Below are 20221 nucleotides of genomic sequence, written 5' to 3'. Positions count from 1 at the left end.
CCCCGGTGCAGTCTGGGAAATGTACTCTGCCAGTTGTATTCAGATCAGTAATCGATTTGAAGTCGCTCAGTGCCACTATAGTATTGAGTAACAGCATTAGGAAAATGTAACCAAATGTAACCAAGTGTAACCCTAACCCTAACCTTAACCCAACAGGATAATTATGTCATGGTATACATGGAGGCCTCATATCTGGTCTCGAAACGAGCCTCCAGATTCCTAGGCTGCCCCTGGTTAGTTGTGTGACCTCATGCAGCGTGTCATCAGGACGACGGATCCAAATGTTTGGCTCATGGTGCTCATTAAACGTTAAAGTAGTCTATAGTAGTGCAAGATGGCCAGTATATCTTGTTAACCTATTCACCGTTGCAGTTAGTAGGGATGGGGCAGATTTTCTTGTGGCTGCTTGGTAGCTACTTTTTCAGGTGGAATCCTACTGTAAGCCTGCATTTTCTGGTACCAGCTCAGCGGCCTCGTGGTTAGACCCGGACTGGGAGGTTGCGGCTCGATCACCGGCTGGGTCATTCCAAAGACTAAAAATAAAATGGGACCCAGTGCCTCCTTCGATCCTCGGCACCAATGGTCGGAGTGGAGTAAGTCCCTGCGTCATACTAGTGTCACGTCCAGGGGCTGTACGTGTACATCAATCTGCTCACTCTGCTGAAACAAGTTAGGCTCCTGCCCTCGGGCCTCATGACTCGGCAAGGCTGTTTTCTGCCCATCTTAGTTATTGCAACTAATGGCATGACAGTAATCAATTCATAGTTAATTGCATAGATGTTGTCAAACAACCGTAACCTTTGTCATTGCTTCTTCATAGAAGCTGTTTGGCGTTGTGTTAAATTAATTTATAATATTAATTAATTATTAATACTAATTAATATTTTATACAAAAGTGGCTATTCAGGACAGGCACATATCTAGGCATGCTTTCTCTCAAAGCATATCATGTTTTATCTGTTATCTGTGGCTCATCCGTTCATCAGGTCATGACCCCCAGATGATCTTCTGGTCCTAAGCTTTCTTTCAGCACAATCACAGATGTCCTGGGTCGCTCAGTCAGGAGATTCACCAATACTTCTTCAGCCGGTGTGGGCCCGTTGGGGTTTCTTCGAAAGTGATGGTTCTAGTATCTAGCGAAGAAGTAAGTCCATCACCATCACCCACGTGCAGGCTGCAGTTCTGTCGATCCCGCAGCATTATAGATTTCTTGCATGGGACATAGTAGTGTATCTCATCTTAGTTCTGGACGAGGGTGGTCTCGAACAGTTCTCGGGTCTGTATGACATGAAGCTTATTTTAACTTCTTTAAAGCTCATAATCAATTGCTCAAAGGCTGCATGAAGAGCATATGCCGCTTATGTAAGTTATTCATAAAGGGCCTCTATCACTTGGGTGTTTAAATAGTTTAGGATTAAGATCTAAGGCTTCTCTCTTTAAGTATTGGTATCTCGGCTTGCGCGGTGTGGGAAGTCTCTCCTGCTGATCTCGACCCTCAGCATGATCTCTGTTTTCCGATCCGTGCTAGGATCCCCTATTCACTCTTTAATTCATTCATTTAGTCAGGATGAAGTATAAGTAACTCTGTCTCTGCTTGTGTCTTTAGTTCTGCATCGGGCAACCTGCTCTGGCTGTGTTCTGGACTCCGTCAGGTGGCGTGAGCCCTGCTTAATCGGCTATCGGTCTCCTCAGCTCATTCCCTGGCTACTCCCGATTCTACCGCCACGCTGATGCATCAGTCGCCACCTGAAACTCAGGCCAATGGTCCTCAGCTGCCCATGAATCATCATGTGCATCTAATCGGAAGAGCTTTCAGTTGTTTATTCAGAATGTAATGAGTGCAAGTGCTGTATTCGATCAGGGATGGTAATCTTATTTCCTTGCATATACGGTGGTCGCTGGGGGCAGTTAAATTGGTGGCATTTCACAAGCTAATGTTAATAATGGTTCGTTGATGTTCCTCTACAGTGGCATTAAAGGAACATCGGGGTAATGGTGGTTTCCTCACTCTGGCGTTAGAGGGATGTTGGGGTAACATGAATGGTCGCACTACATGTAAGATCTGTTTCGCTGGGTGAAGTTCCTACAGGTCGTTATAAGCTAATGGCTTATAGTTCAGTTTCTCCTCAAGCTCATGTTTATAGTGGCTCTAGAGAAACAGTGCATGCCGATGGAGTTTCCTCATTATGGCATAGATGACGTCGGCATAACGGCGAGCATGCCGATGGCGTTTCCTCATACTGGCGTAGAGGACGTTGGCATAACGGCGAGCATGCCGATGGCATTTCCTCATACTGGCGTAGAGGACGTTGGCATAACGGCGAGCATGCCGATGGCGTTTCCTCATACTGGCGTAGAGGACGTCGGCATACCGGTGAATGGTTGCACTACACGTAAGCCCTGCGAAAGCAGCGTAGAATATTCCTCCATATGCTATGGAGGAATACCGGTGAATGGTTGCACTACACGTAAGCCCTGCGAAAGCAGCATAGAATATTCCTCCATAATGGCGTTATGGAGGAATGGCCTATCGGCTAGCGCAGCCATGCAGGCCTCATTCAGCTTAAGCTTAAAGTCTAGCATGCCTATTCTCAAAAATGGTTTTGAGTCCGGCGCTCACCCCACACATATAACTTTCCCAGATAAGCCTCACGATTACCAGCGTGGCGTCATGGCACACATAGCTCACATAAAGTTAAAATATCCGTGCAGATCCAGAAATTGCATAGCCGTTGCATTTCGTCACTATCGAGTGGGATATCTGCCCGGATGGGTATCGGTTGAGGATTCCCGTAGGTTTGATAGATTGAAATATTTTCAATGTAGGAATACAGTACATTTTAAGCACAAACTCAATACAGAGACTGTCCACTGTGAGTGTAAGCCCCGCGAAGCAGCGTAGAATATTCCTCCATAATGGCGTTATGGAGGAATGGCCTATCGGCTAGCGCAGCCATGCAGGCCTCATTCAGCTTAAGCTTAAAGTCTAGCATGCTTATACTCAAAAATGGTTTTGAGTTCGGCGCTCACCCCACACATTATTTTTCTCAGCTAAGCCTCACGATTACCAGCGTGGCGTCATGGCACACATAGCTCACATAAAGTTAAAATATCCGTGCAGGATCCAGAAATTGCATAGCCGTTGCATTTCGTCACTATCGAGTGGGATATCTGCCCGGATGTGTATCGGTTGAGTCTTCCCGTAGGGCGTTCTCGGTTCTGCTTGTTGGGGGGTTATCCGTGCAGGTTCCAGAAATGCATATTCGCATTTCGTCACTGTGCATTCATAGTGGGTCACCTGCCCGGATTGACGGTGAAGGTTCACCGAAGGTATGCGTGTTGGGGGGTTATTGTATATCTATCTCCCTGCTCTTATGTTTTATGTTGTTGCTAATCATGCCGAGCAGGGAGAATTCCAGCAGAGCCGAACGCCAAGTCAAATATCATATGCACACTTGTTACTCATGCTGCAATAAATATTGTTTAATCTATTCGTGAGTTGTCTGACTGAAATCAAACGCAGCTTGCGGAGTCAGTTCAGTCAGTCAACCTCAAGGGAAGTTCTTGCCATGCTCAAAGGCCCATGCTATGCTCAAGGGGTTAACATGCTGCATTACTATGTGGGAGTATACGTGTGTACAAGTCTCACACGTCATTCGCCGATGCGGCAGTCAGCTGACTAACTGGGCAGGCTACTTAAGCTCACTAGTCTCCATGCTCTTCCTGCCTTCCTCTGCTCATGGTTCCCAGCTGCATGTGATGTTTTCTCCCACCACCACCCCAGCACCACCGGTGGGCTCTGCTATCTATGCTCCCCATGGGGGGTTATTGTATATCTATCTCCCTGCTCTTATGTTTTATGTTGTTGCTAATCATGCCGAGCAGGGAGAATTCCAGCAGAGCCGAACGCCAAGTCAAATATCATATGCACACTTGTTACTCATGCTGCAATAAATATTGTTTAATCTATTCGTGAGTTGTCTGACTGAAATGAAAAAATAAAAAAACGATGGGTTATAGCCCATGTTTTTTGAAATTTTGAAAAAAAAAGTTAGCCTCGTTTCTCATCATTTTGGACCATGGGCTATAGCCCATATCGTACGGCATACTATAGCACGCCGTTTTTCATAATTTTGGAGGATTTGAAAAAAATGAAAAAATAAAAAAACGATGGGTTATAGCCCATGTTTTTTGAAATTTTGAAAAAAAAAGTTAGCCTCGTTTCTCATCATTTTGGACCATGGGCTATAGCCCATATCGTACGGCATACTATAGCACGCCGTTTTTCATCATTTTGGAGGATTTGAAAAAAATGAAAAAATAAAAAAACGATGGGTTATAGCCCATGTTTTTTGAAATTTTGAAAAAAAAAGTTAGCCTCGTTTCTCATCATTTTGGACCATGGGCTATAGCCCATATCGTACGGCATACTATAGCACGCCGTTTTTCATCATTTTGGAGGATTTGAAAAAAATGAAAAAATGAAAAAACGATGGGTTATAGCCCATGTTTTTTGAAAATTTGAAAAAAAAAGTTAGCCTCGTTTCTCATCATTTTGGACCATGGGCTATAGCCCATATCGTACGGCATACTATAGCACGCCGTTTTTCATAATTTTGGAGGATTTGAAAAAAATAAAAAAATAAAAAAACGATGGGTTATAGCCCATGTTTTTTGAAATTTTGAAAAAAAAAGTTAGCCTCGTTTCTCATCATTTTGGACCATGGGCTATAGCCCATATCGTACGGCATACTATAGCACGCCGTTTTTCATAATTTTGGAGGATTTGAAAAAAATGAAAAAATAAAAAAACGATGGGTTATAGCCCATGTTTTTTGAAATTTTGAAAAAAAAAGTTAGCCTCGTTTCTCATCATTTTGGACCATGGGCTATAGCCCATATCGTACGGCATACTATAGCACGCCGTTTTTCATCATTTTGGAGGATTTGAAAAAAATGAAAAAATAAAAAAACGATGGGTTATAGCCCATGTTTTTTGAAATTTTGAAAAAAAAAGTTAGCCTCGTTTCTCATCATTTTGGACCATGGGCTATAGCCCATATCGTACGGCATACTATAGCACGCCGTTTTTCATCATTTTGGAGGATTTGAAAAAAATGAAAAAATGAAAAAACGATGGGTTATAGCCCATGTTTTTTGAAAATTTGAAAAAAAAAGTTAGCCTCGTTTCTCATCATTTTGGACCATGGGCTATAGCCCATATCGTACGGCATACTATAGCACGCCGTTTTTCATAATTTTGGAGGATTTGAAAAAAATGAAAAAATAAAAAAACGATGGGTTATAGCCCATGTTTTTTGAAATTTTGAAAAAAAAAGTTAGCCTCGTTTCTCATCATTTTGGACCATGGGCTATAGCCCATATCGTACGGCATACTATAGCACGCCGTTTTTCATCATTTTGGAGGATTTAAAAAAAATGAAAAAATAAAAAAACGATGGGTTATAGCCCATGTTTTTTGAAATTTTGAAAAAAAAAGTTAGCCTCGTTTCTCATCATTTTGGACCATGGGCTATAGCCCATATCGTACGGCATACTATAGCACGCCGTTTTTCATCATTTTGGAGGATTTGAAAAAAATGAAAAAATAAAAAAACGATGGGTTATAGCCCATGTTTTTTGAAATTTTGAAAAAAAAAGTTAGCCTCGTTTCTCATCATTTTGGACCATGGGCTATAGCCCATATCGTACGGCATACTATAGGACGCCGTTTTTCATCATTTTGGAGGATTTGAAAAAAATGAAAAAAAAAAAAACGATGGGTTATAGCCCATGTTTTTTGAAATTTTGAAAAAAAAAGTTAGCCTCGTTTCTCATCATTTTGGACCATGGGCTATAGCCCATATCGTACGGCATACTATAGCACGCCGTTTTTCATCATTTTGGAGGATTTAAAAAAAATGAAAAAATAAAAAAACGATGGGTTATAGCCCATGTTTTTTGAAATTTTGAAAAAAAAAGTTAGCCTCGTTTCTCATCATTTTGGACCATGGGCTATAGCCCATATCGTACGGCATACTATAGCACGCCGTTTTTCATCATTTTGGAGGATTTGAAAAAAATGAAAAAATAAAAAAACGATGGGTTATAGCCCATGTTTTTTGAAATTTTGAAAAAAAAAGTTAGCCTCGTTTCTCATCATTTTGGACCATGGGCTATAGCCCATATCGTACGGCATACTATAGGACGCCGTTTTTCATCATTTTGGAGGATTTGAAAAAAATGAAAAAAAAAAAAACGATGGGTTATAGCCCATGTTTTTTGAAATTTTGAAAAAAAAAGTTAGCCTCGTTTCTCATCATTTTGGACCATGGGCTATAGCCCATATCGTACGGCATACTATAGCACGCCGTTTTTCATAATTTTGGAGGATTTGAAAAAAATGAAAAAATGAAAAAACGATGGGTTATAGCCCATGTTTTTTGAAATTTTGAAAAAAAAAGTTAGCCTCGTTTCTCATCATTTTGGACCATGGGCTATAGCCCATATCGTACGGCATACTATAGCACGCCGTTTTTCATTATTTTGGAGGATTTGAAAAAAATGAAAAAATAAAAAAACGATGGGTTATAGCCCATGTTTTTTGAAATTTTGAAAAAAAAAGTTAGCCTCGTTTCTCATCATTTTGGACCATGGGCTATAGCCCATATCGTACGGCATACTATAGCACGCCGTTTTTCATCATTTTGGAGGATTTGAAAAAAATGAAAAAATAAAAAAACGATGGGTTATAGCCCATGTTTTTTGAAAATTTGAAAAAAAAAGTTAGCCTCGTTTCTCATCATTTTGGACCATGGGCTATAGCCCATATCGTACGGCATACTATAGCACGCCGTTTTTCATAATTTTGGAGGATTTGAAAAAAATAAAAAAATAAAAAAACGATGGGTTATAGCCCATGTTTTTTGAAATTTTGAAAAAAAAAGTTAGCCTCGTTTCTCATCATTTTGGACCATGGGCTATAGCCCATATCGTACGGCATACTATAGCACGCCGTTTTTCATAATTTTGGAGGATTTGAAAAAAATGAAAAAATAAAAAAACGATGGGTTATAGCCCATGTTTTTTGAAATTTTGAAAAAAAAAGTTAGCCTCGTTTCTCATCATTTTGGACCATGGGCTATAGCCCATATCGTACGGCATACTATAGCACGCCGTTTTTCATCATTTTGGAGGATTTGAAAAAAATGAAAAAATAAAAAAACGATGGGTTATAGCCCATGTTTTTTGAAATTTTGAAAAAAAAAGTTAGCCTCGTTTCTCATCATTTTGGACCATGGGCTATAGCCCATATCGTACGGCATACTATAGCACGCCGTTTTTCATCATTTTGGAGGATTTGAAAAAAATGAAAAAATGAAAAAACGATGGGTTATAGCCCATGTTTTTTGAAATTTTGAAAAAAAAAGTTAGCCTCGTTTCTCATCATTTTGGACCATGGGCTATAGCCCATATCGTACGGCATACTATAGCACGCCGTTTTTCATAATTTTGGAGGATTTGAAAAAAATGAAAAAATAAAAAAACGATGGGTTATAGCCCATGTTTTTTGAAATTTTGAAAAAAAAAGTTAGCCTCGTTTCTCATCATTTTGGACCATGGGCTATAGCCCATATCGTACGGCATACTATAGCACGCCGTTTTTCATCATTTTGGAGGATTTAAAAAAAATGAAAAAATAAAAAAACGATGGGTTATAGCCCATGTTTTTTGAAATTTTGAAAAAAAAAGTTAGCCTCGTTTCTCATCATTTTGGACCATGGGCTATAGCCCATATCGTACGGCATACTATAGCACGCCGTTTTTCATCATTTTGGAGGATTTGAAAAAAATGAAAAAATAAAAAAACGATGGGTTATAGCCCATGTTTTTTGAAATTTTGAAAAAAAAAGTTAGCCTCGTTTCTCATCATTTTGGACCATGGGCTATAGCCCATATCGTACGGCATACTATAGGACGCCGTTTTTCATCATTTTGGAGGATTTGAAAAAAATGAAAAAAAAAAAAACGATGGGTTATAGCCCATGTTTTTTGAAATTTTGAAAAAAAAAGTTAGCCTCGTTTCTCATCATTTTGGACCATGGGCTATAGCCCATATCGTACGGCATACTATAGCACGCCGTTTTTCATAATTTTGGAGGATTTGAAAAAAATGAAAAAATGAAAAAACGATGGGTTATAGCCCATGTTTTTTGAAATTTTGAAAAAAAAAGTTAGCCTCGTTTCTCATCATTTTGGACCATGGGCTATAGCCCATATCGTACGGCATACTATAGCACGCCGTTTTTCATAATTTTGGAGGATTTGAAAAAAATGAAAAAATAAAAAAACGATGGGTTATAGCCCATGTTTTTTGAAATTTTGAAAAAAAAAGTTAGCCTCGTTTCTCAACATTTTGGACCATGGGCTATAGCCCATATCGTACGGCATACTATAGCACGCCGTTTTTCATCATTTTGGAGGATTTGAAAAAAATGAAAAAATAAAAAAACGATGGGTTATAGCCCATGTTTTTTGAAATTTTGAAAAAAAAAGTTAGCCTCGTTTCTCATCATTTTGGACCATGGGCTATAGCCCATATCGTACGGCATACTATAGCACGCCGTTTTTCATAATTTTGGAGGATTTGAAAAAAATGAAAAAATAAAAAAACGATGGGTTATAGCCCATGTTTTTTGAAATTTTGAAAAAAAAAGTTAGCCTCGTTTCTCAACATTTTGGACCATGGGCTATAGCCCATATCGTACGGCATACTATATCACGCCGTTTTTCATCATTTTGGAGGATTTGAAAAAAATGAAAAAATAAAAAAACGATGGGTTATAGCCCATGTTTTTTGAAATTTTGAAAAAAAAAGTTAGCCTCGTTTCTCATCATTTTGGACCATGGGCTATAGCCCATATCGTACGGCATACTATAGCACGCAGTTTTTCATCATTTTTGAGGATTTGAAAAAAATGACAAAATGACAAAAACGATGGGTTATAGCCCATGTTTTTTGAAATTTTGGAAAAAAAAGTTAGCCTCGTTTCTCATCATTTTGGACCGTGGGCTATAGCCCATATCGTACGGCATACTATGGCACGCCGTTTTTCATCATTTTTGAGGATTTGAAAAAAATGAAAAAATGAAAAAAACGATGGGTTATAGCCCATGTCTTTTGAAATTTTGAAAAAAAAAAGTTAGCCTCGTTTCTCATCATTTTGGACCATGGGCTATAGCCCATATCGTACGGCATACTATAGCACGCCGTTTTTCATCATTTTGGAGGATTTGAAAAAAATAAAAAAATAAAAAAACGATGGGTTATAGCCCATGTTTTTTGAAAATTTGAAAAAAAAAGTTAGCCTCGTTTCTCATCATTTTGGACCATGGGCTATAGCCCACATCGTACGGCATACTATAGCACGCCGTTTTTCATAATTTTGGAGGATTTGAAAAAAATGAAAAAAAAAAAAAACTATGGGTTATAGCCCATGTTTTTTGAAATTTTGAAAAAAAAAAGTTAGCCTCGTTTCTCATCATTTTGGACCATGGGCTATAGGCCATATCGTACGGCATACTATAGCACGCCGTTTTTCATCATTTTGGAGGATTTGAAAAAAATTAAAAAACGATGGGTTATAGCCCATGTTTTTTGAAATTTTGAAAAAAAAAGTTAGCCTCGTTTCTCATCATTTTGGACCATGGGCTATAGCCCATATCGTACGGCATACTATAGCACGCCGTTTTTCATAATTTTGGAGGATTTGAAAAAAATGAAAAAATGAAAAAACGATAGGTTATAGCCCATGTTTTTTGAAATTTTGGAAAAAAAAGTTAGCCTCGTTTCTCATCATTTTGGACCATGGGCTATAGCCCATATCGTACGGCATACTATAGCACGCCGTTTTTCATAATTTTGGAGGATTTGAAAAAAATGAAAATATAAAAAAACGATGGGTTATAGCCCATGTTTTTTGAAATTTTGAAAAAAAAAGTTAGCCTCGTTTCTCATCATTTTGGACCATGGGCTATAGCCCATATCGTACGGCATACTATAGCACGCCGTTTTTCATCATTTTGGAGGATTTGAAAAAAATGAAAAAATAAAAAAACGATGGGTTATAGCCCATGTTTTTTGATATTTTGAAAAAAAAAGTTAGCCTCGTTTCTCATCATTTTGGACCATGGGCTATAGCCCATATCGTACGGCATACTATAGCACGCCGTTTTTCATCATTTTGGAGGATTTGAAAAAAATGAAAAAATGAAAAAACGATGGGTTATAGCCCATGTTTTTTGAAATTTTGAAAAAAAAAGTTAGCCTCGTTTCTCATCATTTTGGACCATGGGCTATAGCCCATATCGTACGGCATACTATAGCACGTCGTTTTTCATAATTTTGGAGGATTTGAAAAAAATGAAAAAATAAAAAAACGATGGGTTATAGCCCATGTTTTTTGAAATTTTGAAAAAAAAAGTTAGCCTCGTTTCTCATCATTTTGGACCATGGGCTATAGCCCATATCGTACGGCATACTATAGCACGCCGTTTTTCATCATTTTGGAGGATTTAAAAAAAATGAAAAAATAAAAAAACGATGGGTTATAGCCCATGTTTTTTGAAATTTTGAAAAAAAAAGTTAGCCTCGTTTCTCATCATTTTGGACCATGGGCTATAGCCCATATCGTACGGCATACTATAGCACGCCGTTTTTCATCATTTTGGAGGATTTGAAAAAAATGAAAAAATAAAAAAACGATGGGTTATAGCCCATGTTTTTTGAAATTTTGAAAAAAAAAGTTAGCCTCGTTTCTCATCATTTTGGACCATGGGCTATAGCCCATATCGTACGGCATACTATAGGACGCCGTTTTTCATCATTTTGGAGGATTTGAAAAAAATGAAAAAAAAAAAAACGATGGGTTATAGCCCATGTTTTTTGAAATTTTGAAAAAAAAAGTTAGCCTCGTTTCTCATTATTTTGGACCATGGGCTATAGCCCATATCGTACGGCATACTATAGCACGCCGTTTTTCATAATTTTGGAGGATTTGAAAAAAATTAAAAAATAAAAAAACGATGGGTTATAGCCCATGTTTTTTGAAATTTTGAAAAAAAAAGTTAGCCTCGTTTCTCATCATTTTGGACCATGGGCTATAGCCCATATCGTACGGCATACTATAGCACGCCGTTTTTCATAATTTTGGAGGATTTGAAAAAAATGAAAAAATAAAAAAACGATGGGTTATAGCCCATGTTTTTTGAAATTTTGAAAAAAAAAGTTAGCCTCGTTTCTCATCATTTTGGACCATGGGCTATAGCCCATATCGTACGGCATACTATAGCACGCCGTTTTTCATCATTTTGGAGGATTTGAAAAAAATGAAAAAATAAAAAAACGATGGGTTATAGCCCATGTTTTTTGAAATTTTGAAAAAAAAAGTTAGCCTCGTTTCTCATCATTTTGGACCATGGGCTATAGCCCATATCGTACGGCATACTATAGCACGCCGTTTTTCATCATTTTGGAGGATTTGAAAAAAATGAAAAAATGAAAAAACGATGGGTTATAGCCCATGTTTTTTGAAAATTTGAAAAAAAAAGTTAGCCTCGTTTCTCATCATTTTGGACCATGGGCTATAGCCCATATCGTACGGCATACTATAGCACGCCGTTTTTCATAATTTTGGAGGATTTGAAAAAAATGAAAAAATAAAAAAACGATGGGTTATAGCCCATGTTTTTTGAAATGTTGAAAAAAAAAGTTAGCCTCGTTTCTCATCATTTTGGACCATGGGCTATAGCCCATATCGTACGGCATACTATAGCACGCCGTTTTTCATCATTTTGGAGGATTTAAAAAAAATGAAAAAATAAAAAAACGATGGGTTATAGCCCATGTTTTTTGAAATTTTGAAAAAAAAAGTTAGCCTCGTTTCTCATCATTTTGGACCATGGGCTATAGCCCATATCGTACGGCATACTATAGCACGCCGTTTTTCATCATTTTGGAGGATTTGAAAAAAATGAAAAAATAAAAAAACGATGGGTTATAGCCCATGTTTTTTGAAATTTTGAAAAAAAAAGTTAGCCTCGTTTCTCATCATTTTGGACCATGGGCTATAGCCCATATCGTACGGCATACTATAGGACGCCGTTTTTCATCATTTTGGAGGATTTGAAAAAAATGAAAAAAAAAAAAACGATGGGTTATAGCCCATGTTTTTTGAAATTTTGAAAAAAAAAGTTAGCCTCGTTTCTCATCATTTTGGACCATGGGCTATAGCCCATATCGTACGGCATACTATAGCACGCCGTTTTTCATAATTTTGGAGGATTTGAAAAAAATGAAAAAATGAAAAAACGATGGGTTATAGCCCATGTTTTTTGAAATTTTGAAAAAAAAAGTTAGCCTCGTTTCTCATCATTTTGGACCATGGGCTATAGCCCATATCGTACGGCATACTATAGCACGCCGTTTTTCATAATTTTGGAGGATTTGAAAAAAATGAAAAAATAAAAAAACGATGGGTTATAGCCCATGTTTTTTGAAATTTTGAAAAAAAAAGTTAGCCTCGTTTCTCAACATTTTGGACCATGGGCTATAGCCCATATCGTACGGCATACTATAGCACGCCGTTTTTCATCATTTTGGAGGATTTGAAAAAAATGAAAAAATAAAAAAACGATGGGTTATAGCCCATGTTTTTTGAAATTTTGAAAAAAAAAGTTAGCCTCGTTTCTCATCATTTTGGACCATGGGCTATAGCCCATATCGTACGGCATACTATAGCACGCCGTTTTTCATCATTTTGGAGGATTTGAAAAAAATGAAAAAATGAAAAAACGATGGGTTATAGCCCATGTTTTTTGAAATTTTGAAAAAAAAAGTTAGCCTCGTTTCTCATCATTTTGGACCGTGGGCTATAGCCCATATCGTACGGCATACTATAGCACGCAGTTTTTCATCATTTTGGAGGATTTGAAAAAAATGAAAAAATAAAAAAACGATGGGTTATAGCCCATGTTTTTTGAAAATTTGGAAAAAAAAGTTAGCCTCGTTTCTCATCATTTTGGACCATGGGCTATAGCCCACATCGTACGGCATACTATAGCACGCCGTTTTTCATAATTTTGGAGGATTTGAAAAAAATGAAAAAATAAAAAAACGATGGGTTATAGCCCATGTTTTTTGAAATTTTGAAAAAAAAAGTTAGCCTCGTTTCTCATCATTTTGGACCATGGGCTATAGCCCATATCGTACGGCATACTATAGCACGCCGTTTTCATCATTTTGGAGGATTTGAAAAAAATGAAAAAAATAAAAAACGATGGGTTATAGCCCATGTTTTTTGAAAATTTGAAAAAAAAAGTTAGCCTCGTTTCTCATCATTTTGGACCATGGGCTATAGCCCATATCGTACGGCATACTATAGCACGCCGTTTTTCATCATTTTGGAGGATTTGAAAAAAATGAAAAAATGAAAAAACGATGGGTTATAGCCCATGTTTTTTGAAATTTTGAAAAAAAAAGTTAGCCTCGTTTCTCATCATTTTGGACCGTGGGCTATAGCCCATATCGTACGGCATACTATAGCACGCAGTTTTTCATCATTTTGGAGGATTTGAAAAAAATGAAAAAATTAAAAAACGATGGGTTATAGCCCATGTTTTTTGAAAATTTGGAAAAAAAAGTTAGCCTCGTTTCTCATCATTTTGGACCATGGGCTATAGCCCACATCGTACGGCATACTATAGCACGCCGTTTTTCATAATTTTGGAGGATTTGAAAAAAATGAAAAAATAAAAAAACGATGGGTTATAGCCCATGTTTTTTGAAATTTTGAAAAAAAAAGTTAGCCTCGTTTCTCATCATTTTGGACCATGGGCTATAGCCCATATCGTACGGCATACTATAGCGTGCCGTTTTTCATCATTTTTGAAAAACAATGAGGAAATTACAAAAACGATGGGTTATAGCCCATGTTTTTTTAAATTTTGAAAAAAAAAGTTAGCCTCGTTTCTCATCATTTTGGACCGTGGGCTATAGCCCATATCGTACGGCATACTATAGCACGCAGTTTTTCATCATTTTGGAGGATTTGAAAAAAATGAAAAAATAAAAAAACGATGGGTTATAGCCCATGTTTTTTGAAAAAAAAAGTTAGCCTCGTTTCTCATCATTTTGGACCATGGGCTATATCGTACGGCATACTATAGCGTGCCGTTTTTCATCATTTTTGAAAAAAAAATGTAATAATGAAAACAAAATTTGTATGTCTACTTGGAAGTTATGCACATTTTATGATAGGCCACTCCCATTGCATCTCCCCCACCCCTTTTAGCCAATTGGTCTGAAAGCACATGACCTTCATGCAACATTTCAGTCTTCTACAGCAAATATTGTAGCTGCTAGAGGGACGTTTAGGAAGATTTGACAAAACCGCTGGCGGCCATTTTGAAAAATGGCTGCCACACCCACCAGAATAAGAATTTGGGATGGCCCAATATCCAGTTTCGTTACCAATATATCGGTCAAAACTTCTGCCAAATTTGGCGCTTACGTCATAAAATGAACGATAGGTTAGCTATGCCGCCTCACTATGGAACGAAAATCATTCCGAGACCATGGGCTATAGTCCATGATCTTGGAATGATTAGTCTATTTTTTCAAATCCTCCAAAATGAAAAACGGCATACTGAAAAACGAGGATTTGAAAAAAGTTCCATGGACTTCTAATATGGACCCCCAACCCCCAACTGACTGCCGAGTGTGACCGTGGACTGCCATTTTTGGTGGAAGGAGAAGAGAAAACCAAGAGTACCTTCGGGCTTGTCCCTAAATAGACTTGTAACCCAAATGTAGAGAGTACAAACGCAGTAAAGAACCTGGGGGTTATCATCTCTGAAAAGGCAACAATGAGCAGAAAATGAACCATGTAAATACAACAAATTGAGGGCACCGCAGGGAGTTGAACCCCATTCTGGTAAACCAGTAGTACCACACCAGTGCCTTAGTTTGTTTTGTTGTAATTTACAGGTCCAAAAGCAATCACATTCATAATAATTTGAATCATAATGGACTATAAATGATAGCCATGATTATGTCTTACAATTGAAATCGAGAAGAAGACTAAGGAAAACTCCTCAGACATAAACTAAGAAAATATTTTATTTTTCCGTGCTCATAAAGAGCTGCAAAGTGCTAAAAGTGAAAAGTGCAGCAGAAAACCTTTGGGTCATAGGCCCATCGTCAATGCCTCGCCTACTGACCGGCATGAATTAAGTTTTAGCTGCAAATGGCAGCATAAATAAATCACATCAATACACACCACATAATGTGATGTGAACTGACACGATGAAGCTTCACTCGCACATTATAAAAGACATACATCACATCAATCCACATCACATACCTAACCCTAGCCCTAACCCTAAATTCATCATGTGATGTGGGGATGACGTGATGAAGCCTTACTCACCAATGTGAAATGATACGAGACATAAACACACATCACATACCGGGCCTGTGTTCATATGTGATGTGGGCTTAGATGAAGCTTTACTCACAAATTGGATCTGATAATATAGCACAAACAATGCTCTTATGACCTAGAGGTTTGCTGCTGGACTTCTCACTTAAAGCACTTGGAGCGCTTTATGAACATGAACAAAACAAAAAGATTCTTGGTCTCCGCCCAAGCAGTTGGCCTTAGGTTTGTGGCCAGTCTTTCTAGCCAGTTGTCCCACATTTCTATTTTAAAATCTACATGTTTTCAAAAGAATTGCCCACATTTAAATATACATTACAATTTATGCCATTTGTGGACGATTGACAAATTATACGAGGTGCAAATTATGCAATGGCAGAAGCATTCTTTGGACCCCAGTATTTGTCAGCAATACAGCAACACTATGAACATGAGAACACAACATACATACAACACTGAGGATGACATTAGAACACAAGAGCAATGAACAGAGTGCATGGCGTGCAACGAGCTATCCGCAATTTGTGAAATAATCACATAAAAATATCACATAAATGCACATCACATACCGGCTGTGTTCATATCTGATGTGAACTGACGTGATGGCGCTTTACCAGCAAATGACACAACGCAAATGACGTGAAACGATACAGCTCCAATCAAATGATTAGAAACTGTATGAGAGACACGACCCGACACACGCACCACATACACTAGTGAAGAACTAGTGATAGATAGGAAAGAAAGAAATGACTTATGAAAAATAAAGCAAAATGCGATTAAAAACTCTGACCAGAAAAAACAATAACTTTATTAAAGCAAAGAATAGAAGAGAAGATGAAAGGTCGGGGTAGAAACCGTGCATGTTCGATACTAATAGGTTATATTCAATAATGGATGATCTTTGCATCGTGAGCTTGTAGATCAGCTATTTGCTACTTTAGTGTGTGACACTGTAGCATGACCAAGTAAGGAAATTAATTTACAAAAGGTTGAACTATGGAGATACAAGGTTTCTGCCCGACATCAAAAGATAATAAACTACGCCCACTTACCTTCAATATCAGCACTAAACAAAACAAACTAACCAACGAAGAAAATCTGCCATAATTTTCTTCCTGTTAGTTTGGACAGATCTACAGCATAGAAGGCTGTAAACAGTGTTAAGCAGGCTACATGCTACCATAATGATACCGGAAATAAGTTGCATGACGCCAAATCACATTTTGTACACAGTCCACTAGTGAAGAACTAGGGCAATGGGCAAGGAGAAATAAAAAAAATACTTTTTTTTATTAAAAGAGAAAGGAAATAGAAATTCGAATAACTCGACACAGAAAACAGCACAGAAAGACTACAACAGAACATACATAATGTGATGTGACGTGACGCGACAGCTTTACCCGTAAATTATGTTAAACAATACATAAATCACATTGCGGCATGTGATGTAGAGTGGCATTATACACAGATTACGTGAAACGATACACGGTGCGAATGACAACCTATGGTAGCATGTAGCATGTAGCCCACTTACACAAGCATCAGGAATCAAAAGGTTCATTACTAACCTTCACTGCCAACAGCACCCAGGAGTGGCAACAGCACTGTACCTTCAATACCGACGTCGCCTTGTCAGCTTCACGTTCTGAAATGACAAGAAAAAAATATATCTATTTAGTTGTCGGCCTACAGGATGACATTTTGTAAGTCATAACAGTCACTGAAAGCTGTGTCACCAATATCTTACTTTATTATTGTCACAAATTGTGATTAAAGCTCCTATAAGCAATAATGTCAATTTTAATGATTTTTATTTCATTCAGCAATGAGTAAAACACACATGATTTAGTCTCTGCGATACATCTAGGGGCCACAATCTGCAGTCAAAGATATTCCTAGAAGCTTTGTCATTGGTCAGAGAAAAAAAAAGAACCCGGTCAAAATGACTGACCAATCAGGAAGTAGACAGGCAAATCGACCAATGACAAAGCTAGGAACATCTTTGAATTCAGATTGTGGCCCCAAGATGTGTCAGAGTCGAGACAATATTGTTTTACCCATTGCTGGTAGTCTGAATACCAATTTTTTTTTTAAGTAATTACATTTGACATATTGCTTATAGCAGCTTTAATGATTCAACCCATTAAACGGCGACTTCACCCCTTTTGCAACCAGAGCTTATTTTAATGATGTTTGGGAGACAAGAAACACTTTCCTGTGTTTTTTATGTGGGTAATCGTCGTTTTTAGATATGTAGTATTTCAAAAGTGTCCATGGGCTCCATGATGTCATGGACAATGGGCTCACTTCCTCCCTAGACTACATGTTGTCTCAGTAAGACAGCCCTCCCCTATGCACAAGGAGCAGTGCACCAAAGCATTATGGGAATTGTAGTCTGGGTAGGAAGTGTCCATGAAATCATGGACACATTGAAATACTAAAAACACATAAAAACCTCAGTAAGGTTTTTCACCCAAACATATGTAAAATCATATGTATGACAATGAATGGTCAACTTGACATGTAATGGTGACACTGCCCTTGTTTCTACTACAGCCACATGTAATCCAGGTACATACCATGGGGGGGCTTCCGTCGCTCAGTTGAAGATAGCCGGTATTAATAGAGCCGCGTAGGTTGTATGGCACAATACGTCCCGAGCACCGTACGCCTCGTAATCTCAGGGAGCGTTCGTTGACACCGTTATACGTTTCAGCTCAGCCGAGTAGACACTCTATTATCAATACCAGCCATCTCCTGATGACCCCATCCAAGGTCACACATGACACCAAGGTCACATGATTAACCTGCAAGACATAAATAAAAACAACATTACTCTTTATCCAGATTTCATACATTGTAAAATTCATATAATATTTCACTTTATCGTCTACTCAGGCTTATGTGAACACTGCAGACAGCTTTTAAGTTGCTTGATTCAGTATTTAAATATTCATTTTAGCTTTTTAGCATTTTAACTTAAAAACTGTCTGTAGTGTTCACATAAACCCGAGTAGATAATACAATGACAAAAAGTTCGTTTTTTAAAGTGAATTGTCCCTTTAAGATATTGGTAAAAAAAAATCTAAACTTCAAAATCTACATTATATAACTTGAGTCAAAGTTAAAAGGTTTTGGCATCAAAATGTACTTAAACATTTCAAATGGGACAATCTGCATACTTGGTCATTTTGAACAGAAAAAAACCTTTTGAAAATAGCAGATCTAAAAGCTCACAATGTGTCACATCACATTCACAATGCATTGTGAGCTTGTAGATCAGCCATTTTCACAGACAAGACAATGCTTTTGTTGCGATCAAGGCCCAAGGCCTCAGTCACACATAAGCATATGTTCTGGGCTCTGCCTGCATGTGTTTGATTGCCCCCCAAAATCAAACACAAATGTTTGGTCAAAGCATGTGCCTCCCATTGGAAATGCATTGGGGCGGCCATGTTTTTTTTGTGTGATCGAGGCCCAAGGCCAAAGAACGAGTCCTATAAAAGGACAAACATTGCTGACATTGTTGTCCATTTAGTGTCACAATAAACAACAGTCTTATAAATACTCTGTTTAAACAATAAACAGTGATATAAATCATCTTAATGTCTAAACAACAACAGTGCTCAAGGATAAAACCGTGTTTCTCAAACAAACGCTTCTTACCTTGGAACAAACAGCTCTGCTCACAGACAGCATGAAGTGGATCCCAAACCAAACAGCATGCTGGGAAAAAACATGGCGGCTCCTATTTAAATCCAAAGCCCCGCCCACTGGATCCGGTCACCTGTTCAACTAGTCCGTCCGTCATTGGTCCGTTAGTCAGAGTGATTTGTGTTTGGATTGTTGATGTAACTGCTGTGTGCACCACACACACACACGCACGCACGCACACACGCACTCATGCACTCACGCACGCACGCACGTGCATTATTTCACCCTTTGGTTGGTTATAAAGGCTTATATTAATAAACACAAGGACGTGTGTGTCTGTGGCTGTCTGTATCAGCCTTTATAGGTTTGTTTATTCCGCCATCTTGTTTGATATTTGTTTGAGTGTCACCACCATCAGCCTTTAACAGGTGTTCAATCAGGCAAATGAGCACCAGCAGCCATCTAGCAGCTGATGCACTCTGGGAGATGTAGTTGTTGAGACTGTAGAAGTTGTCTGAGGTGTCTTGTAGAAGATCCATGCTCCATTTATGAGTTTTAACTCAACAATAACGATTCATTATGAACTAATAACCTATAAGCTCATCAAGTGTGGTAGGACAAGGTGTCAAATCTTGAGGTCCTGCAGAAGTGTGGTCTACCCAGTGTTGAAAGCCTGATCATCAAGGCCCAGTTCCGGGCAGTAATGATACTGCCTGTGATACTGACATGATACTGATACGATGTAAAACTTTTCTCAACAATATGACCCGTAATTACATTATTAACTGTGAATTGAGCGGCTACATGTAACACATTATTACATGATTACATTATGCAAAAATCCATTATTATGTTATGCTCTCATGATGTATTACATTGTGACCTTATTAGCCTACATTATGGGCCTTTACTACATTTAGGTTATCACATTATGAACTGTTATTACATTATGTGCCGTTATTACATTATGAGTTGCTATATTAGACTCAGTATAATTATGATATTCTAACTACCATAACATCCCTGAAACTGGCACTGCTGGGAAGGCAATTCCCAGCTGCCTTTGG

Source organism: Protomyctophum bolini, assembly GCF_963924005.1.
Source record: "Protomyctophum bolini genome assembly, chromosome: 4".
NCBI classification, from domain to species: domain Eukaryota; kingdom Metazoa; phylum Chordata; class Actinopteri; order Myctophiformes; family Myctophidae; genus Protomyctophum; species Protomyctophum bolini.
The sequence above is the reverse complement of the archived record's forward strand: the minus strand, read 5'-3'. Positions refer to the sequence as shown.